The following is a 23,141-nucleotide window of genomic DNA, read 5'->3' as shown; positions in this document are numbered from 1 at the left end:
AGGTACACTTTATACTTTACCTTCCCCAAGTCCGGATCAACCATTTCTTCCAAGAACCCTGGTTCCTGTTAGTGGGGACCTAAACTGGTTTAACTACCAGTTTAAAATTTTTTTTTAATTTATGAGATGGCAGTATAACATAAATTGTAGAGTTATTTTGAGGATTAAATGAGAAAATCTGTGTAAAAGAGTGTACATAATTCTTGGCTCATAGTATGTGCTCAATAAATTAATTTTTTCCAGCTATTTCCAGTGAAGTGTAAATAATGGAATTATGGATGAGAATGACAGTTGATGAATTTACAAAATGTCAATTATAATGTTCTCTGAGAGAAAGCAATTGGTCAGTTGATTCAAAGATTAGATTACATTAACCTCCTTTCTGAGCTTTTCATTGTTTATTTCCATTCTCACTCAAGTTTCTCTCTTCAGAACTCATCCTTAGGATTTAGTTGAATTTAGTCTTGGGTTGTTGATGTTTCTTAATCTTCTCTTAAGTTAAATTTTAAGCAACTTAATATGGAAACCATATCTTATGTGTGTGTATGTTTTTTTGAGGTTTTATAATGTTATTTGACAGCTAGCGGTTAGTTCTCATCTACATTTTGTCTGTAGATTTTTGAGAGTAGTGACAGGTACATATCTAACCAACATATAGAGTTTATTTGGTGAATCTTCATCCTCATTAAGTCTCCTGGACAATTGCACATGGATACAGTGTGGGACATTGCTTATTCCTTTGGCCCAGATAGCTTTACTAAGCCTGGTGTCATTGTGTACATCTGAAGTTCCCACCTCCTTCATGGCAAATTTCTGGATCCTTTTGAGTGCCCAAGGGGCAAGCTTCTTGAAGCCCACTCCCAGGATGCACTTGTGAATGTTGACAGTGTATTCTGTGGTAGCTACCTCGTTGATGGCAGGATGGTCCTTCTGCTTCTCGGCCCTCTTCTTCGCAAGAGCTGTTCTGCTGGGCCCAGGTTGGAAGTGCTTAGGTGTTTTTCATATTTCCTGCATGTCCTACAACAGTGGTGAGCACATATGCATATATTAGATACCAGTAAAAACCTAAGTAATGTATTTGTAGAAGTCACATAAGAAACATTTCCTAGCGAAAAAGGAATGTTATAATTGCTAAGATCTTAATCTAAGATTCTAATGAAAGGTAGACTTTAAGCATACAACACCTTCTTAAAGAATTTGGCGTCAACTACACGGCCTAGACCTTTTTCAAATAAATACAAGTTGGAAAGCAGAAGGAGTTGTATGTTTCTGAGCTGCCTAGTGTTGTAATATTAACAGTTTCTGGTGTCATGGCAGGCTGTCTCCTCTTTAATCAAAGGAAAATGTACAGACTGACAATTCTTCCAACTATTCAAATGTCTCTTAAAAATAATGGTGGTAAGTAACAGGCATTTTGCACGTGCTGGTTATTTTGACCTGATGGATCTGCAAATTTCTTACTAGCATAGAAAAGAAAAACTGCTTCTTATTTTTAAGTACAAATCTTGTGTGCAGCAAATGAAGTCACATTTTTTATTTATTCATTTATTTTTTTGTGCTGTTAGAAAACCACTTTGCAGTGAGTGTGAAAGAGAATACTTATTAGGCTAATAACAGCAGAATCATAGAAATGAGGCCTGTAGACAAATCTCCCTCTAGAGAATAACGTGTGGTTACAGAAGGTTAAGAATCTGTAAAGATCAATGGAGGCCAAGAGCTTAAAATAGAGATAAGCTGCCTGGAGAAAAAAAGTGAAAAGAAAAAGAAAACTTCAAGAAAACACTGAGTGTTTAGGATAGCTATTTTGTCTTTGTTCCCTGTTGAAAATTCCTAAAATTTCATTTAGAGACAGTTATACATTCCTCCAAATACATCATTTTTATTTTTCACAATGTCTAAACTCCTGTGGGTGTCTTTTTCACTTCAACAGGTGCAATCACACATACACACATACACATGGGCCTTTGACTTCTGTAGTGAAACACACTGTCAAGTCAAAAGTACAGCTAATTCAGTAAAATGTGTTAATATAAGTAGTAAAAAACGACAGAGGTTGTAATGGGTAAAGCTGTTTCTTAAGTATAATAAGATTCCTGTATCCAAATGCATAAGTTCTAACTGAACTTTGAAACATCCTCATATAATTTGGGAGATAATGCATTATGCTTTCTTTGACTGAAAGGCAGATATTTTGATGAGAGTTTTGTTACTTCCCCTCAGTTTTCGGTGGCTTATCAAGCACTACATTTGCTCTTTTTTTAAAATTTTATTTAAATACCTTTATGTTTATTTATTTATGTATTTTTGGCCACACGACTTGTGGGATCTTAGTTCCCCGACCAGGGATTGAACTCGGGCCCTCAGCACTGAAAGCCTGGAGTCCTAACCACTGGACCACCAGGGAATTCCTGCTACATTTGCTCTTTATGAAGGCATCTATTCTATATGAAACAGGACGGCCATGGCATAAGACCAGGCAGTTTTATTTGCCTATGGACATCTCCATGTTTTGTCTATCCTTCCTGTCCCCCAAATCCCAAAGGAATCCCAGAATTCATGTTCTGTGTTGTAGAAAAATACATGAAAATTACAAAAAGGCTATCCTTTCTGTCTTTCTAGGTCTCTAATGTTCGTAATATTGTTGGCCCCAACCTGTAAGTCACAGCCCATTTTGAAAGTTGGTAAGGAATAGTAAAACATGGTATTTTTGCCTTAATTTACCCTTTTGCCCCATTTACCTATCATAATTTCAGAGTTCCCTTCATATCCTTACCATATCCATGGTTAAACAATTCCAGTCTCTGACTTTTGATCTTTGAGAACTTGGATGAAGATTTGGACTTCCATGGCACACTGTGCTAGTCGGTTCAGGCTGCCATATCAAAGTATCACAGTCTGGGAGGCTTAAACAACAGAAATGGGTTTTCCCACAGGTCTGGAGGCTAGAAGTTGCAGATCAAGATAGTGGTAGGGTTCATTTCCGCTGAGGCCTCTCTCTTTGGTCTGTAGATAGATGGCTGTCTTCTCACTGAGTCTTCACTTGGTGTTCCTCAGTGCTTGTCTGTGTCCTAATTTCTTCCTATAAGGACACCAATCATATTAGCCGTATCATTTTACCTTAATCACCTCTTTCAAGGCTCTGCCTCCAAATCCTGTCACATTCTGAGGTCCTAACTGGGGGGTTAAGACTTCAGCATATGAATTTCGGGAGGACACAGATCAGTCCATAACACACCATTCACCAACCTGGTGCAAGAATCTTTAGTCCACTTTATCTGTAGGGAAAAATCTCTGTTTCAAGTCATTTTTTTCCTGAATCACATTGATGTAAATATTTGTGGTTCAACATATGGTTGGCAAGCCAGAAGTGCCTCAGGGATTTAAAGAAGTGTTTTAGATACTCCAGCACATTTGGTAGGTAATCCAATCCTATTGGACAGACAGCCTGAATTTCAAAACTACACTCACGTTAAATAAAGGTCAGATATGTTTTTTTTTTTAATTTTCTTTTTACATCTTTATTGGAGTATAATTGCTTTACAATGGTGTGTTAGTTTCTGCTTTATAACAAAGTGAATCAGTTATACATATACATATGTTCCCATATCTCTTCCCTCTTGCATCTCCCTCCCTCCCACCCTCCCTATCCCACCCCTCTAGGTGGTCACAGAGCACCGAGCTGATCTCCCTGTGCTATGCAGCTGCTTCCCACTAGCTATCTACCTTACGTTTGGTAGTGTATATTTGTGCATGCCACCCTCTCACTTTGTCACAGCTTACCCTTCCCCCTCCCCATATCCTCAAGTCCATTCTCTAGTAGGTCTGTGTCTTTATTTCCGTCTTACCCCTAGGTTCTTCATGACATTTTTTTTCTTAGATTCCATATATATGTGTTAGCATACGGTATTTATCTTTCTCTTTCTGACTTACTTCACTCTGTATGACAGATTCTAGGTCCATCCACCTCACTACAAATAGCTCAATTTCGTTTCTTTTTATGGCTGAGTAATATTCCATTGTATATATGTGCCACATCTTCTTTATCCATTCATCCTATGATGAACACTTAGGTTGTTTCCATCTCCTGGCTATTGTAAATAGAGCTGCAATGAATATTTTGGTACATGACTCTTTTTGAATTACGGTTTTCTCAGGGTATATGCCCAGTAGTGGGATTGCTGGGTCATATGGTAGTTCTATTTGTAGTTTTTTAAGGAACCTCCATACTGTTCTCCATAGTGGCTGTATAAATTTTCATTCCCACCAACAGTGCAGGAGGGTTCCCCTTTCTTCACACCTTCTCCAGCATTTATTGTTTCTAGATTTTTTGTTGATGGCCACTCTGACCGCTGTGAGATGATATCTCATTGTAGTTTTGATTTGCATTTCTCTAATGATTAATGATGTTGAGCATTCTTTCATGTGTTTGTTGGCAATCTGTATATCTTCTTTGGAGAAATGTCTATTTAGGTCTTCTGCCCATTTTTGGATTGGGTTGTTTGATTTTTTGTTATTGAGCTGCATGAGCTGCTTGTAAATTTTGGAGATTAATCCTTTGTCAGTTGCTTCATTTGCAAATATGTTCTCCCATTCTGAGGGTTGTCTTTTGGTCTTGTTTATGGTTTCCTTTGCTGTGCAAAAGCTTTGAAGTTTCATTAGGTCCCATTTGTTTATTTTTGTTTTTATTTCCATTTCTCTAGGAGGTGGGTCAAAAAGGATCTTGCTGTGATCTATGTCGTAGAGTGTTCCACCTATATTTTCCTCTAAGAGTTTGATAGTTTCTGGCCTTACACTTAGGTCTTTAATCCATTTTGAGCTTATTTTTGTGTGTGGTGTTAGGCAGTGATCTAATCTCATACTTTTACATGTACCTGTCCAGTTTTCCCAGCACCACTTATTGAAGAGGCTGTCCTTTCTCCACGGTACATTCCTGCCTCCTTTATCAAAGATAAGGTGACCATATGTGCACGGGTTTATCTCTGGGCTTTCGATCCTGTTCCATTGATCTATATTTCTGTTTTTGTGCCAGTAGCATACTGTCTTGATTATTGTAGCTTTGTAGTATAGTCTGAAGTCAGGGAGCCTGATTCCTCCAGCTCCATTTTTCGTTCCCAAGATTGCTTTGGCTGTTCGGGGTCTTTTTGTTTCCATACAAATTGTGAAATTTTTTGTTCTAGTTCTGTGAAAAATGCCAGTGGTAGTTTGATAGGGATTGCATTGAATCTGTAGATTGCTTTAGGTAGTAGAGTCATTTTCACAATGTTGATTCTTCCAATCCAAGAACATAGTATATCTCTCCATCTACTTGTACCATCTTTAATTTCTTTCATCAGTGTCTTATAATTTTCTGCATACAGGTCTTTTGTCTCCTTACGTAGGTTTATTCCTAGATATTTTATTCTTTTTGTTGCATTGGTAAATGGGAGTGTTTTCTTGATTTCACTTTCATATTTTTCATCATTAGTGTATAGGAATGTCAGAGATTTCTGTGCATTAATTTTGTATCCTGCTACTTTACCAAATATATTGATTAGCTCTAGTAGTTTTCTGGTAGCATCTTTAGGATTCTCTATGTATAGTATCATGTCATCTGCAAACAGTGACAGCTTTACTTCTTGTTTTCCGATTTGGATTCCTTTTATTTCCTTTTCTTCTCTGATTGCTGTGGCTCAAGCTTCCAAAACTGTGTTGAATAATAGTGGTGAGAGTGGGCAACCTTGTCCTGTTCCTGATCTTAGTGGAAATGCTTTCAGTTTTTCACCATTGAGGATGATGTTGGCTGTGGGTTTGTCATATATGGCCTTTATTATGTTGAGGAAAGTTCCCTCTGTGCCTACTTTCTGCAGGGTTTTTAGCATATATGGGTGTTGAATTTTGTCAAGAGCTTTCTCTGCATCTATTGAGATGACCATATGGTTTTTCTCCTTCAGTTTGTTAATATGGTGTATCACGTTGATTGATTTGCACATATTGAAGAATCCTTGCATTCCTGGGATAAACCCCACTTTATTATAGTGTATGATCCTTTTAATGTGCTGTTGGATTCTGCTTGCTAGTATTGTGTTGAGAATTTTTGCATCTATGTTCATCAGTGATGTTGGCCTGTAGTTTTGAATCTTTGTGACATCCTTGTGTGGTTTTGTTATCAGGGTGATGGTGGCCTCATAGAATGAGTTTGGGAGTGTTCCTCCCTCTGCTATATTTTGGAAGAGTTTGAGAAGGATAGGTGTTAGCTCTTCTCTAAATGTTTGAAAGAATTCGCCTGTGAAGCCATCTGGTCCTGGGCTCTTGTTTGTGGGAAGATTTTTAATCACAGTTTCAATTTCAGTGCTTGTGATTGGTCTGTTCATATTTCTTCCTGATTCATTCTTGGCACGTTGTGCATTTCTAAGAATTTGTCCATTTCTTCCAGGTTGTCCATTTTATTGGCATAGAGTTGCTTGTAGTAATCTCTCATGATCGTTTGTATTTCTGCAGTGTCAGTTGTTACTTCTCTTTTTTCATTTCTAATTCTATTGATTTGAGTCTTCTCCCTTTTTTTCTTGATGAGTCTGGCTGATGGTTTATCAATTTTGTTTATCTTCTCAAAGAACCAGTTTTTAGTTTTATTAATCTTTGCTATCATTTCCTTCATTTCTTTTTCATTTATTTCTGCTCTGATCTTTATGATTTCTTTACTTCTGCTAACTTGGGGTTTTTTTGTTCTTCTTTCTCTAATTGCTTGAGGTGCAAGGTTAGGTTATTTATTCGAGATGTTTGCTGTTTCTTAAGGTAGGATCGTATTGCTATAAACTTCCCTCTTAGAACTGATTTTGCTTCATCCCATAGGTTTTGGGTCATCGTGTCTCCATTGCCATTTCTTTCTAGGTATTTTTTAATTTCCTCTTTGATTTCTTCAGTGATCCCTCCGTTATTAAGTAGTGTATTGTTTAGCCTCCATGTGTTTGTATTTTTTATAGATCTTTTCCTGAAATTGATATCTAGTCTCATAGCATTGTGGTTGGAATAGATACTTGATACAATTTCAGTTTTCTTAAATTTACCAAGGCTTGATTTGTGACCCCAGATACGATCTATCCTGGAGAATGTTCCATGAGCACTTGAGAAAAATGCGTATTCTGTTGTTTTTGGATGGAATGTCCTATAAATATCAATTAAGTCTATCTTGTTCAATGTATCATTTAAAGCTTGTGTTTCTTTATTTATTTTCATTTTGGATGATCTGCCCTTTGGTGAAAGTGGGGTGTTAAAGTCCCCTACTATGAATGTATTAGTGTCGATTTCCCCTTTTATGGCTGTTAGTATTTGCCTTATGTATTGAGGTGCTCCTGTGTTGGGTGCATAAATATTTACAATTGTTATATCTTCTTCTTGGATCGATCACTTGATCGTTATGTAGTGTCCTTTGTCTCTTCTAATAGTCTTTATTTTAAAGTCTTTTTTGTCTGATATGAGAATTGCTACTCAAGCTTTCTTTTGGTTTCCATTTGCATGGAATATCTTTTTCCATCCCCTTACTTTCAGTCTGTATGTGTCTCTAGATCTGAAGTGGGTCTCTTGTAGACAGCATATATGGGTCTTGTTTTTGTATCCATTCAGCCAATCTGTGTCTTTTGGTAGGAGCATTTAATCCATTGACATTTTTTTGTTTTGTTTTTTTTGCAGTACGTGGGCCCCTCACTGCCACAGCCCCTCACGCCGTGGAGCACAGGCCCTGGACGCGCAGGCTCAGTGGCCATGGCTCACGGGCCCAGCCGCTTCGCGGCATGCGGGATCCTCCCAGACTGGGGCATGAACCTGCGTCCCGCGCATCGGCCGGCGGACCCTCAACCACTGCACCACCAGGGAAGCCCTAATCCATTTACATTTAAGGTATTTATCGATATGTATGTTCCTATTCCCATTTTCTTAATTGTTTTGGGTTTGTTATTGTAGGTCTTTTCCTTCTCTTGTGTTTCTTGCCTAGAGAAGTTCCTTTAGCATTTGTTGTAAAGCTGGTTTGGTGGTGCTGAACTCTCAGCTTTTGCTTGTCTGTAAAGGTTTTAATTTCTCCATCAAATCTGAATGAGATCCTTGCTGGGTAGAGTAATCTTGGTTGTAGGTTCTTCTCCTTCATAACTTTAAAAATATCCTGCCAGTCCCTTCTGGCTTGCAGAGTTTCTGCTGAGAGATCAGCTGTTAACCTTATGGGGATTCCCTTGTGTGTTATTTGTTGTTTTTCCCTTGCTGCTTTTAATATGTTTTCTTTGTATTTAATTTTTGACAGTTTGATTAGTATGTGTCTTGGCGTGTTTCTCCTTGGATTTATCCTGTATCGGACTCTCTGTGCTTCCTGGACTTGATTAACTATTTCCTTTCCCATATTAGGGGAGTTTTCAACTATAATCTCTTCAAATATTTTCTCAGTCCCTTTCTTTTTCTCTTCTTCTTCTGGAACCCCTATAATTCGAATGTTGGTGCATTTAATGTTACCCCAGAGGTCTCTGAGACTGTCCTCAGTTCTTTTCATTCTTTTTTCTTTATTCTGCTCTGCAGTAGTTGTTTCCACTATTTTATCTTCCAGGTCACTTATCCATTCTTATGCCTCAGCTATTCTGCTATTGATCCCATCTAGAGTATTTTTCATTTCATTTATTGTGTTGTTCATCATTGCATGTTTCACCTTTAGTTCTTCTAGGTCCTTGTTAAATGTTTCTTGCATTTTCTCTATTTCCAGGATTTTGGATCATGTTTACTACCATTATTCTGAATTCTTTTTCAGGTCGATTGCCTATTTCTTCTTCATTTGTTAGGTCTGGTGGGTTTTTATCTTGCTCCTTCATCTGCTGTGTGTTTTTCTGTCTTCTCATTTTGCTTATTTTACTGTGTTTGGGGTCTCCTTTTTGCAGGCTGCAGGCTCGTAGTTCCTGTTGTTTTTGGTGTCTGTCCCCAGTGGCTAAGGTTGGTTCAGTGGGTTGTGTAGGCTTCCTGGTGGAGGGGACTAGTGCCTGTGGTCTGGTGGATGAGGCTGGATCTTGTCTTTCTGATGGGCAGGTCCACGTCTGGTGGTGTGTTTTGGGGTGTCTGTGGACTTACTATGGTTTTAGGCAGCCTCTCTGCTAATGGGTGGGGTTGTGTTCCTGTCTTGCTAGTTGTTTGGCATGGGGTATCCAGCACTGTTGCTTGCTGGTCGTTGAGTGAAGCTGGGTGTTGGCGTTGAGATAGACATCTCTGGGAGATTTTCGCCATTTGATATTATGTGGAGCTGGGAGGTCTCTTGTGGACCAGTGTCCTGAAGTTGGCTCTCCCTCCTCAGAGGCACAGCCATGCCTCCTGGCTGCAGCAGCAAGAGCCTTTCATCCACACAGCTCTGAATAAAAGGGAGAAAAAGTAGAAAGAATGAAAGAAAGAAGATAAAATAAAGTAAGATAAAATAAAATAAAGTTATTATAATAAAAAATAATTAAGAAAAAGAATTTTTTTTAAGTAAAAAAAGAAACAGAAAAAAACAACCAAAAAAAAATGGACGGATAGAACCCTAGGACAAATGGTGAAAGCAAAGGTATACAGACAAAATCTCACACAGATGCAAACATATACACACTAACAAAAAGAGGAAAAGGGAAAAAATAATAACTCTTGCTCTCAAAGTCCACCTCCTCAATTTGGGATGATTCGTTGTCTCTTCGTGTATTCCACAGATGCAGGGTACATCAAGTTGATTGTGGAGCTTTAATCCGCTGCTCCTGAGGCTGCTGGAAGAGATTTCCTTTTCTCTTTTTTTTTGCACAGCTCCCAGGGTTCAGCTTTGGATTTGGCCCCGCCTCTGCGTGTAGGTTGCTGGAGGGCATCTGTTCTTTGCTCAGAGAGGACGGGGTTAAAGGAGCAGCTGACTCGGGGGCTCTGGCTCACTCAGGCAGGGGGGAGGGAGGGGTGCGGATGCGGGGCGAGCCTGCTGCGGCAGAGGCCGGCGTGACGTTGCACCAGCGTGAGGCGCCCCGTGCGTTCTCCGGGGGAAGTTGTCCCTGGATCCCAGGACCCTGGCAGTGGCGGGCTGCACAGGCTCCCGGGAGGGGAGGTGTGGATAGTGACCTGTGCTCACACACAGGCTTCTTGGTGGTGGCAGCAGTAGCCTTAGCGTCTCATGCCCGTCTCTGGGGTCCGCGCTGTTAGCCGCGGCTCGTGCCCATCTCTGGAGCTCCTTTACACAGCGCTCTTAGTCCCCTCTCCTCGCGCACCAGGAAACAAAGAGGGAAGAAAAAGTCTCTTGCTTCTTCTGCAGGTCCAGACTTTTCCCCGGACTCCCTCCCAGCTAGCCGTGGTGCAGTAACCCCTTCAGCCTGTGTTCACGCCGCCAACCCCAGTCCTCTCCCTGCGCTCCGACCGAAGCCCGAGCCTCAGCTCCCAGCCTCCCCCAACCCCGGCGGGTGAGCAGACAAGCCTCTCGGGCTGGTGAGTGCTGGTCGGCACCGATCCTCTGTGCCGGAATCTCTCCGCTTTGCCCTCTGCACCCCTGTTGCTGTGCTCTCCTCCGCAGCTCCGAAGCTTTCCCCCTCCGCCACCTGCAGTCTCCGCCCGCGAAGGGGCTTCCTAGTGTGTGGAAAGGTTTCCTCCTCCACAGCTCCCTCCCACTGGTGCAGGTCCCGTCCCTATTCTTTTGTCTCTGTTTATTCTTTTTTCTTTTGCCCTACCGAGGTACGTGGGGAGTTTCTTGCCTTTTGGGAGGTCTGAGTTCTTCTGCCAGCGTTCAGTAGGTGTTCTGTAGGAGTTGTTCCACGTGTAGATGTATTTCTGGTGTATCTGTGGGGAGGAAGGTGATCTCCGCCTCTTACTCTTCTGCCATCTTCCCCCTCTCCCCAGATACGTTTTTTTTTTTCCCACTCTCCACCCTCCACCCTGTACCAACTGAAATGGAATTATTTGCGGAAAAAAATTATGAGTAGAAGAATCAAGGAGAAACTCCAGATTCTCTTCCTAAAACTCTTCCAGGCTTTCATCTAAAGCATTTTATATATATATGTGTGTCTGTGTCTGTGTTTGTACATATGTGTGTGTATATATATTTATATACATATATTTTTTATTTTCCTAAGATCTATTATCACGGTGAGAATGGCATAACATAACACATTTATCATATAATATCTCTTCTAAGTGCATTGCTACAAATATCTGAGATGTCACATTCCCTCCCCCTCCCTCCCTCCCTTTTCTCTCCTTCTCGCTCTCCCTATCCCCCCAACCTCCATTACCTTGACTCTATAATTCCCTAATTCACACCTATAAGGGGGCAGGGTCAGCCTCCAGTAAACTGATTGCTAATGCAATTCATTTACCAGTCATCCCTCTGTTATCACTCTGAGTCATCTGATGAAGACAGTGAAGTTAATGAGGACAGGATAATGAAGAGAAGCAGGGAAGGATGATGATAAGGAAAAAAAGCACAGGACTGAGAAACGTGGGAAAAGAGGGCAGGCTGTGACCTCTGTCAGGGGCAACCTGGAACCCAGAAGCAAGGGGAGAAGTTAAAGCTTCTCCCTGTGACCCTCAGTGTATTAGGATGCAGCCAATCACATCACCCAATTGGATTTTCTGACAAAAATCTCCGTTGAAGCAAAAATGTATTTTCAAGATAATATGTATATAGGAATGATTATATGGTTTTGGTATGTTATTTCCTTGCTATCAAGAATATTTATTTATAGAAATACCACAAGCCTCACACAGTTTCCACGGGTATGAGGGGTCATTTACAAACAAAATATTAGAATCTACCAATGTAGAAAACATCAAGGTTGTAATGAGGAAGATGCTTTTTATTTTTTATTTGTTTATTTTTAAAGCAGAATGAATAGTGCCAGCGTGCTGTCACTTGGGAGAACTGTGTAGCTGTTTGCAGGTCATGGTGTTTAGTAAATTGGTCCAGTGCTATTAAGAAGGAGTTATAGAAAGCATGTTTGTTTTTCTGCTTGATGGCCAGCAGTAATTTTAATAGATGCCTGAATTCTGTCTCCAGGCAAACCGGGAACATATGGAAATCATATTCAGTTGTTAATAATTTTGTTGCTGATGGGAGTGGCAAAGAGGATTTATTTTAATCATTTTAGGACTTATTAAAGGGACGTAGCTGGGAGCTGAGAGGATTAAGCACTTCAGGTGAGTTCACTGGCAGGCCCACATGCAAGTGGGATTTTTGTCTGTCAGGAAAAAACATACCCACTGCGAGTGTCCCAATGGCATAGGTGTTCAAGGAGCCTGGGACCCCTGCAAGGTCAGAAATCAAAGCCTGGTGACTGATCAGTTCTCTAAAAGACCTCTCATCGTTCTGAATGTTTTCTCAGCAATGTAAAGCACACTATAGCAGTGAAGGTCCTGGGTGTGGTTCTTGCCTCAGTTATTAATTCCGTGGTCTTGGACAAATTACCTCGCTTTTCTCTGCCTCAATGTCTTTATCTGCAGGAATGGCAATAACAATAGCAATTACGTACCTACAATAGCACTTTGAAGGTCGGATGAGATGATTATGTCTTACAGCACCAAGCATGATGTGGAGTGAATGCTCAATAAATTATAACTATTCTTATTAATATTTTTATTGTTATGCTTAAAATCTGTATCTGCTTCATTATACATGTTAGAAAGAGATACCCGAACTTAAGGAGTATTGAGAAGAGAATGGGCCTAGGCCTTCAATTTTGATGGTATATATTGCAAAGTAATAGGTCTGCAATTCGGAAAATAGAAATTTACATTCTCTGCATAGAAAAATGTGTGACGTTCTGATGCTCTCCAGTTGCTTGAACTACTTAGATATCAACCTAAGATACATTGTCATACTTTGTCTGTTTTATTTTGCTTGTACCTTTGCTTGTACTCAAAAATATTGTCCCTATTCAGATAAAAGTTTGTGGTATTTTCCTTGGTTATTTTTAAAATGTAAGGTTTACGTGATCAAATTGAGCCTTTTTTACTTTTATCCAGCCTGTTTCCTGAAATTAAATATCTGTAACCTTTCCATTGAATATGCAGAGTTCATGGGGTGTAATTATAAAGCAACTTTATTTTTGTCTCCCGGTATCTCTTTAACGTTTTTCTGTGGGGCTGGTTCTTTCGTTAGCCTTTGGTAAAATTTAAGGGAAGTCCCATGATTTTTTTTTTTATTATTTTATGTATTTATTTTTGGCTGCGTTGGGTCTTCATTGCTGCGCGCGGGCTTCCTCTAGTTGTGGTGAGCGGAGGCTACTCTTTGTTGTGGTGTGCGGGCTTCTCGTTGCGGAGCACAGGCTCTAGGCACGCGGGCTTCAGCAGTTGTGGCTCACGGGCTCTAGAGCGCAGGCTCAGTAGTTGTGGCACGCGGCCTCAGTAGTTGTGGCTCGTGGGCTCTAGAGTGCAGGCTCAGTAGTGGTGGCGCACGGGCTTAGTTGCTCCGTGTCATGTGGGATCTTCCCGGACCAGGGCTCGAACCTGTGTCCCCTGCATTGGCAGGCGGATTCTTAACCACTGCGCCACTAGGGAAGCCCAAGTCCCGTGATTTTGGTGTCCACTTTTAGGTAATAAAACAACCTGTCGTCGGTAATTGTCCTGTCAAAATATTACATTCCATTGGAAGGTAAAGCTTCTCTTTTCTTCTGCTTTGCTTGCTGCAGGCTGGTTGCCAGTGGGTGGGTGGGTGGGGACTCTGGTTGGTTTGTTCTTTCTTTTTCTCTTGCGTGTTAATCCCTCTTCCTCCAAAGAAATTTCAGACCCCCCCTCTAGGTTTAGAGCTAGAAGAGGCAGAGGGTAAAGAGGACAAGAATATTCTTGCTTGCCTGCCACTGTTTGATGATCTAGCATCCACACTCTGTAGATCTGGCAGGTGTTTGAGGCTGAGTCTTTTAGGGGCACCTTTCGGGGTCCATCAGAGACCCTGGGGCCCTTTGCCTCTCTTCCTCTCATCGCTGGGGGTCTCTCACTCTCACTTTTAGTTCCTTTGAGAGGGCAGATGCATCTCTGATTGCCCTTGGCTGGCTGGCTGGCTGGCTGGCTGGCTGGTTAGTTACTAACTCCTTCCTTAACATCTAGTCATCTGCTGGCACTTTCAGCTTCTATTTGTTCCTTCAGTGGACTCTCGGACAAGACAGGAGATGCAGCTTCACTAACCTGCTCATGTGTAGACTACATGTTTCTCCCACGTTATTCTAGGAATGCACATGACCCCCAATGAAGTGACCTTTCTTTTATTGCTGTTTTAAAGCAGTGCACTAGCCAGGCGATGGACCCTAACATTACTTACGGAGGAGTCTGACTCTTTTCCGGTTGTTTCTGCACCTGTGAGACAAATAGGTGAAACTTTTCAGGTGGTGTCAGTATACTTCTTTCCCTAGGTTTGGGAAAAGCCGTCACAGCAAATCCATTTATTTTTCCAAAATTCCTCTAACTACTTTTAATCTTCTCAGATCCTCAATTTGGGTGTGGGGTTAAGAGTAGAATAACAGGTTATTTTTCTTTGACTCTTAACTCAGGGGTAACATTCTATTATTCTGGAAGAATGCCACTATTATGTGGGTGTATCACATGACAAGATGCTTTATTTTAAACTCTTTTATAACTGTGTACCAAGTCCCATTTTTTCCTTATTTTCTTTATATTATCTCATAGCGGTATATAAAAAATTGTGCTGAAAAGCACATGACAGAAATTTACTGTCTTAACCATTTTTAAATGTACAGTTCAGTAGTTAAGTAAATTCACATTATTGTGCATCTTGGACCACATTTTAAACATCTCATTGTATGTTGAAAACAATCCAGCCTTTTCTGTGATTGTTTCTTTAAAAAAGCATTTTGATGATAATATTGGTTGTTAGACATTAACTCAAGCTTCTTCCTGTAAAGGGAACTGGTATCAGGACAGACATGGCCAATAAGGAGACAGAATCTCATGAAAATTCAGTTCAGTAGCTGTAACGGTGCCAAGCCTCATGGAGATCGTTGTTGGAAGGAGAGGTAGGAGCAGAAACAACTCTTGAAAGAGCTTCATGAGCCTCCTGCATTCCATAGCTACCCTATTAATAAAACTCGAGTATTCCTAGTCTGCCAGCTTCTTTTGGAACTGATGCTGTCTGCTTACTGTTTTCCTCTTCTTTGTGTATCATTTCTTCACCCATCATAATTTTGCTTTTCTCATAGTTTCCGGTTCATAATAATTTCTATTTACTGCCTTATGGCCCTGACAAACTGTTCATAACTCCAGCTCATCTTCACACAGTGAAATTCCTCATTCTCTTGGTATTGGTATTTCCTAATTTAAATTTTCAAGAGAGGAAACTGGATTGTCTTTGTTTATCTTTTCATACCATGTGGGCACTGCCAGCTGAAGGATTGGTTCTACTTGGGTCAAAGTGTGGCTACAAATGGCTGCCCTTTGAGCAGAGGCTGGGGGGAGGTCGTTCCTGAGAAGGCACCTGGGTATAGGAGGCAACATGATTAATTTTATGTACTTAATAAAAATATTTTGTGTGCATGCTTAAACAAGAGTAAGTATTTCTTTATTCATTTTTTCAGCGTTTGGCAGAAAGCAGGTACTCTTATAGGAGAAAGATGGTAATAAAGGCTCTGAGAACAAAGAATTGAAAAAGGGCTCTGAGTTTCTGATTGTAGTGGATTTTTTTGAGGGAAGGACTGTTTTCCTGGTTTGGGTTCCCCCAGAAGCGGATCCTGAGATAAGAACGCTATTGCAAATAGTTCATTTGGAAGACGATAACATGAAACACTGGTAAGGGAAGAGAAGAAATGACAGAGGGCAAGGAGGGCAGCCAAAAAAAGTGCAGTATGTTAAGTGGTTACCACCGTGGCTTATTCCACTGGTTAATTCTGGGAAATGTACAGTGCATCTCAAAGTTATCTCAGATGGGTGCCCAGGAAGCTGGATACTTATCCATCAACTCCCTGTGGATCATTGGTTGAGGGCTGCTCCGGGGCCACTAATTCTGTGGCACATCTGGCCTGCCCTCTGTGTCGTTTATAGCTCCCTGTCCAGTAAAAAGCCCTCAAGTCAGGAGGCACAGGGGTTTGCCGTCAGCAACCTTTAATGTGTGAGGGCGAGAGCAGAGAGGCTGTGGGCCGGGCACGGTTGGCATTTACCCCCAAACCCCCTCCCCATTTTCTCCTTTCTTGAATGAAACCTGATTTTATCCAGGTATTCATCCCTTAGGGAAGGTTGCCTTACCTAAAGCTCAAGGGTAAATTTAGATTTTTTTTTTTTTTTGCCTTTTAAGTTAGTTTTATTTCGATAAATTCTTTAATACATTTGTGTTGTACCATTCAACATTAGTCTTCCAAGATCGATCACATTTGTTTTTCAGGAGGAATCAGTCTTAATCAAATAGAAAAACACACTGAGGCGCCCCTGTGTTCGTTGCTCATGACTCCTCCTCCCAATTTGTGAGCGGGCTCAAGCCGTCTTAGGCATTCAGGAGAGAAGCATTCTTATTTAAGCTTTTGGTGGTTCATTTTGCGTATATATTTTTTTGATTGAAGTATCGGTGACTTCCAATGGTGTGCCAATCTCTGCTGTACGGCAAAGTGACTCAGTTATACATGTATAGACATTCTTTTTTTAAAGTTTGGATTAATCTTAGCTATTTATGGAGATCCCGTTCCTTGTATCTGCTATTTGGCGTAGGTGTGGACACGTGGTGCAAGGTGGTATGAAACGAGAGATGAGGTCTGCTAGAGGGGCTCTGGGAAAGGTTTCTTCCTTCTTATAAAGAGACTCAGGAAAAGACAGCATTGTATTATACACTGGACCTCGGGACCTCCCTGGTGGTCCAGTTGTTAAGACTTCGCCTTCCAATGCAGGGGGTGCAGGTTCAATTCCTGGTCGGGGAGCTAAGATCCCACATGCCTCCTGGCCAAAGAACCAAAACATAAACCAGAAACAATATTATAACAAATTCAATAAAGACTTTAAAAAAGATGGTCTGTACTGGACCTGTCACATATTCATGAGTCACTTGGAAATGTTAGACGCATCTTGGGACCATGAGCCCTGAATTAACCAACCCTAAAGATGCCCTGCCTTGAAATTTCTCAGTTTGAGAGATGACAACTTTTCCTGATTATCTAAATCATTTTGAGTAAGGTTTATTTTTACCTGCAGTCAAAGACATCCTAATTGGTACAAGGATAAAGTGTAAGTACCAGATGACAAAGCTCATTTTTGAAGTTTACAGAAAGGTTTATAAAGAGATTATAGGATCATGTCAATATGTTGTAACAATTCTAGCTCCCTTTGTTCAACCTTTACACCCCTTTTATAGTACTGATAACATTCAGGGGGTTTTGCTGATGATGGATCCTGAGTTCTAGAACAGCAGTGTATTCAGTCTCAACCTTTGATTGCATACGTATTCAGTATGCTGTGATTAAATGGGAAAAGTGCATAAAACACTTTTTCTACGTACAGAGGTACAACGGTTGGCTTGAAGAAAATCACGGGTGCAATTGGTTGAGCTGCCAGCTGAACCAACAACTTTTTTTCCCTGTAGACTGTTCTTTCTTGAAAGAAAGACTGACAGAAAAAGTGATGGCTACCCAGACTTGGGTATTGGACCATTTCTCAGAAATGAATGAACTGAACATGTTACTTCAAGGAAAATGACTGACAATATTTGTTGCCAATGATAAAATTTGAGCTTTCGAGTATGATTTTGATTTTCGGAAAACTTTTATCCACTAAGGTGATAGTTTCCCAACACTTAAAGACTCTTCAGATGAGTTTAGTGGTGATATTAACAAATGTAATTTTTAAATATCGTATAATAAAATGTGTCAACATTTGGAAAATCTGCATAACTCAGTGACACAGTGTTTTTCAAATGAGTGATACATGATGTTATAGAATCCTGTGTGGGTAGAATATCCATTCAAAGTGCAAGATAGACTAGTGGATTTTTTTTTTTTTTTTTTTTTTTTTTTTTTTTTTGCTGTACGTGGGCCTCTCACTGTTGTGGCCTCTCCTGTTGCGGAGCACAGGCTCAGGACGCGCAGGCTCAGCGGCCATGGCTCACGGGCCCAGCCGCTCCGCGGCATGTGGGATCTTCCCGGACCGGGGCACGAACCCGTGTCCCCTGCATCGGCAGGCGGACTCTCAACCACTGCGCCACCAGGGAAGCCCCTAGACTAGTAGATTTTAATGGAACTAAAAACAAGTTTAGTAGTACGGTTTTTGGTTTCACATTGCAACTAACTGCTAAGAAACTACCATTTGTTGAGTTTTGATATAGTGTTAAAGAATAATACCCACGGTTATATGAAAAGATTCTCAAAATAATCCTCTTTTTTCTAACCACATATCTGGGTGAGGCCGTGTTTTCTTCATATATTTCAACTAAAATAGCCTGTCACAACAGATTGAATGCAGGAGCAGATACAAGAATCCAGCTGTCTTCTGTTAAACCAGGCAGTAAAGAGATTTGCAAAAATGTAAAACAATGCTGCTCTTCTCACTAATTTTTTTCCTCATAAAAAATATGTAATATTTGTTAACATGTAATGGACTTATTTTAAAATGAATTAATATTTTAAAATTTTCCTTTAATTTTGAATACAGCAAATATTAGTAAATGTAACCCACATAAACCAAAGCTCTTTGGAGTTCCTCAATTATGTTTAAGAGTTTACAGGGTCCTGTAACAAAAAAAGTTTGAAACTGTCTTTAAAGGGCATGGTGGAAAGGAAAGGGTTCAGAGCGTTGAGTATAAGCCAAGAGATCTGGGTTGTTAACGGACAGAAACAGAAGTAGAGGGTATATGGGATTAGTTAATGATCTTGAAATAAAGAATGATAGAGGGGTTAGGAAGGAGGAGGAGGGGTGGGGGAAATTTCTAGAAGCATGGAAGTTCTGCCCTCCCTCTTGACCCCTGTAGATGGAGGGATGGAGGTCAGTGGAAGGGAAGAATAGATCTGGGGCGATGTATTAATGCATCCTACGTTGTCATGGTTCTTGATGTTTATTAGACCAACAATAAACAGAAGTAAACATTTAACTTTAAAAGGGATTTCTTCATAAATGAGCACATTTAATGTTTTTAAATTTGGGGGATGCAGACTTGATGGAATTTTTGCTCTTCAGGAGGTACATGACCTTTCCTAGGAAACCAGGGAACATATCGTCATGTGTGAATGAATGAATCTCAGATTGTTGGAGAGAACCCTTCCCAGTGTGCTAAATATTAGTGAATGTTCCAGGTGTGTTTCAACTATCCAGACTGCACGTAAAAATTGAGTGATGGGGACTCTTAGAATGAATAACAGCATTTACTGAAACTGGAAATCTTGAGACTTCTGGATCCAGAATCCACAATGTCCAGCCTCAGCCTTGATGTTGCACCAGTTTTACTGTGGAATACATCATCCTTGCTCCTTAGCTGACAAGTCTTGCCTTTTTGACATTTAAGCTACAAAATGTAGGCTACTCCTTGGAAGAAATCTTGTAATTATTTGCCAGTAGAAAAAGAATGATGGGTTAAAGTAAATATATGCTGTCAAGCTGTCAATAATTATTTAATACCACTGTGTACAAGGAATGATCCATGTCAAAGTGCTCTAAATGAATTAGACAGACCAAGAAAGTACATTTGCAAAGTTTCTGGGGTAGTCACATAAATACATACTTACAATATATAATATAATATAAACTTGAGATAGGGAGGTGGGCAAAACCACTACCAAAACCAAAGCCAAAACAAAAACAAAAGATATGTTTGCATCAAATTTGAACAATAATCTTTATTTTAAAACCAGTTGGGAAATGGAAGAAAGGCTGTTACCTTACTGGGAAGGGAGGGAGGTTGCCAGAGACTCTCGCATTTATGGATGCCTCCTCTGTTCCAGACCCTCTGTATCTTTCAAGAACTTTGGAAGTACTTTTTGCCTCACGTTTCATAGATGAAGAAACCAAGACTCAAGAAAGTTGAGGAAAATTTTCCCTAAGATTTAGAAGGTTGCACAATGGAGGTTCAAGCCCCAGCTATTTTTGTCTTTGAAGGCCATTCTTTTTATGATTCCTTAGAAATTCCCAAGTCAGAGCCTATAGAGAACATACCCATTAACTGTAGGGAGAAGACCACGTTGCTGGAACTATTGTTTCTATTTTATATCATCTAGTTTATAAGAAAAAAAGTTCTACTCTCAGTTTTTACTGTTCTTTGAAAAATCTGGGGAGTAAGCAAGGAAGTATTTGTTAAGAAAACAAAGAAACACAGCTTTGGAGGATGTTAGGGGAAGACCCTCTAAATCAGCAATATGGCGGCTATCTGTGCCCTTGTCCCTTGAGACAACACTTGTATCAAGATATCCTATTGGGTAAGAAGACCTCATTTTTGCTGCCTCAAAATAGATGCAATGATATAAATTCTCTGTGCTTTGCATTTCTAACTGTTAAGCAAGCAGACACCACCAGTCTCAAAACAGACATCCACGGGATATATAGCACTATGGTGTGGGCTTCAGAGAAAAGATTGCTTTTCAAGGACTTTGAGCTCTATGGAAGGAGACACATTCACATAAACCTAACTTTTCATGGTTAGTTTAATAGTTGCCATGATTATTACTCTTTAAAGTATTCTGAGGGTAGGTACCAATTCTTAACTACTTACCCAATTTGCTGTTATTTCAGCAGCCTTGTCCAGTGTTCTCAAAATGACCCACTCCACTTTGAACTTATTTACTATTCTGTTCTTTTTTGTCCTTGTAAAGTTCTCACAGTGCCCTTAAGTAGGTTTTGCCCTGGGCGCTGCTTACCATAAGTTAGATAACTTCTTTATGTCTTAGTTCTCTTTTCTGAAAGCTAGAAATAAAAATATGATCTATCACTGTCAGAAGTAAATAAGGCAATAGTTGTAAAGCTTTTAGTCCAATGCCTGACTCATTAAATGCCAGCTATTATTCTTGTTATTATTAATAATCATGTTATAAAACAATCCCAGTTTTAAGCTATCTAAAGTTTTATTTTGCTCAAGTGTTTATTCTTTTTTAAAGAAAAATTTATACCATACTTCCAAAAAGAACTTGAAAAGGTTTACCATTAAAGGCATATTAAAAGTAAGGCTTAATGGAATAAAAATAAAATGTCTGGCAAAGTCAGCTGCCTCAGAAACATAATCAAGGCCACAGCTGACTCTCCCCATAGGTACTGGAATCACTTTTTCATCAGAAGAGTGCTGGGAACGACTGTTGGGGGATCTTGACAGTGCTCCCAAATACTCCCTTTTGCTCTGCTCCATCCTTTCCTCTGTTCTAATTTCCACACTGTTGTCTTCTCCCTTGGCTCTAATCACTCCCATTCAGTCTAAACCTTCCCACTTGGCCCTCCGAACACCATCTCATGGCGTCCTCAATCTCCTTCAGGAGGAAGAACGTTTCTTCTTGTTAGGAAAGGCATTCTCCCACGTCGGGTCTTTTGGCCCCAACTCGGCCGCATAAGAATGGGCCTTGTGCGGGGTGGCACTTTCCTTACCAGGAGATAAAGCATCCTCACAGTTTGTGATGGGCTTATCACCTTGTGGGGGCGTATCTTCCTCTCTTTCAGACTCAGGTGTGCTCCTTTGTTGGTTTTAAGCGTCTGCATCGTGTGGTCCCTGGCCATCCCCACTACTGTATCTTCCTTCTTGGGCACGAGAAGGGTGCTTGCAAATCAGGAGGGATGTGCTGGCCGTGGGAGACTGACACCCACTACTGAAGCTGACCTTGCTGTCTCTTCTCTATGTGAATAAGACATTGTTGCATCCAGTGCTGGACTGGACTGTTTGCCTTGACAACTCCAATATCAAGATGCAGTGGGCAGAAGTACTGGGGTCTCTACTCCCCATAATAGGCAACTGATGGTACTTGCTTGACACATCTATCTTGCCCTCCAGAGCTACTGCTTTTCCTGCAACTCTCCCTGGTGGATGCATCTTCTCAAGCTACCTACTCACTCAGCGTTGGGTGTTGAGATTGGCTTCCTAAGTGGAGATTCTGATCTTCATTGCTGGGCTTTTGCATTCTTCTGTGCCTTTTCCTCTGGAGCTCATGTCATCTAACTGCCTCACCTGATGCTTTTCTTGTTGCTGTCCTTGGACTCATTGTCCATGGCGTCATCCCTTGACAGCTTCACACCTGGCTCACACATTATTTTCTACCTTGTCGTCATTGTATGAACAAGGAAGAGCTACACAAGTAGATCTCTTCCTATCTTGACCTCCTGTACTTCACTAAACTTCATTTCCATCCCATTCAGCTACCTGCTCTCATGAAAATAACCTGTCCCCACTTACAATTGTTTCTCCTCTGAAATCTTAAAAATTTGCATATCTCAGCTTTTCACTACACCCTATATAGTTCTTCCAGTTCTCTGCTTTCATTTTCCCGCCTCCCCTTTTCTTTGCTCTCATTGAGACCTTTGGTTCCACAACCCCTTCTAGTCCTCTTGTGATTGAGCTCCTTCTCCATAAACCATCACTTCCTCCACTCTCTTGCCGGTGTTCTTGATCATCTTGCACCATTGCTCCATTGTATTCACCAAGGTAAAACAAACTAGTTAAGCAAAAGCCCAACAATCTTCTCTGTATGTCATTGGAACTTTAAATCTGGGCCTCCGTGTACCCGAAGAGGTACTTTCATTCCCTTAGCTTGGTGCTGCTACAGATTCATGATTTCCGTCCTTAGGCTGTCCACATTCACTCTTTCCCATTCATTTCAGCATCTGTGTACATCTCCAGTCTGCTCAAACTTACTGCTCCACCATCTCTTCACTCACTTTGCATACAATTCTGCCTACTGCTGTGCATCTCACAAGAGAAAATAGAAACCAACTTCTTCAGCTTCTGCAACCACACCTAGTTGGATGAAAACTTTTGGCCTGTCTGAGCGGAAGGTACACCTTCTTGTGGCTAAAACTATGCTTTTCACCCATACTCTAGATGCCAGTAACTCCTGACTTCTTAGGCGTTACATTTTCTAATATTTCTCTGCTCGCCTATGCTCAAACTCTTTCTTGACAATTCGTTCCCTTTCAGTCACTGTATTCTTTCCTTCCTTTCATAGCCAGACTTCATGATGGTGTTATTTACATTTAATCGCTTCACTTCCTTATATCCCATTAACTCTTCAACCCACTGAGACATTTAAAGTTATTCCGAG

General features: G+C 40.6%; 1 pseudogene; it reads right to left on the bottom strand.

Moving 5' to 3' along the window:
• Window positions 1–587: 587 nt before the first annotated feature.
• LOC113614871 (60S ribosomal protein L31 pseudogene) lies at window positions 588–22,092 on the bottom strand (annotated as a pseudogene).
• Between the last annotated feature and the right edge of the window lie 1,049 nt (window positions 22,093–23,141).

This window comes from Aethalodelphis obliquidens, unplaced genomic scaffold, assembly GCF_003676395.1.
Source record: "Aethalodelphis obliquidens isolate GAN/ISIS:26980383/991018 unplaced genomic scaffold, ASM367639v1 scaffold107, whole genome shotgun sequence".
NCBI lineage: Eukaryota > Metazoa > Chordata > Mammalia > Artiodactyla > Delphinidae > Aethalodelphis > Aethalodelphis obliquidens.
The sequence above is the reverse complement of the archived record's forward strand: the minus strand, read 5'-3'. Positions and strand labels throughout refer to the sequence as shown.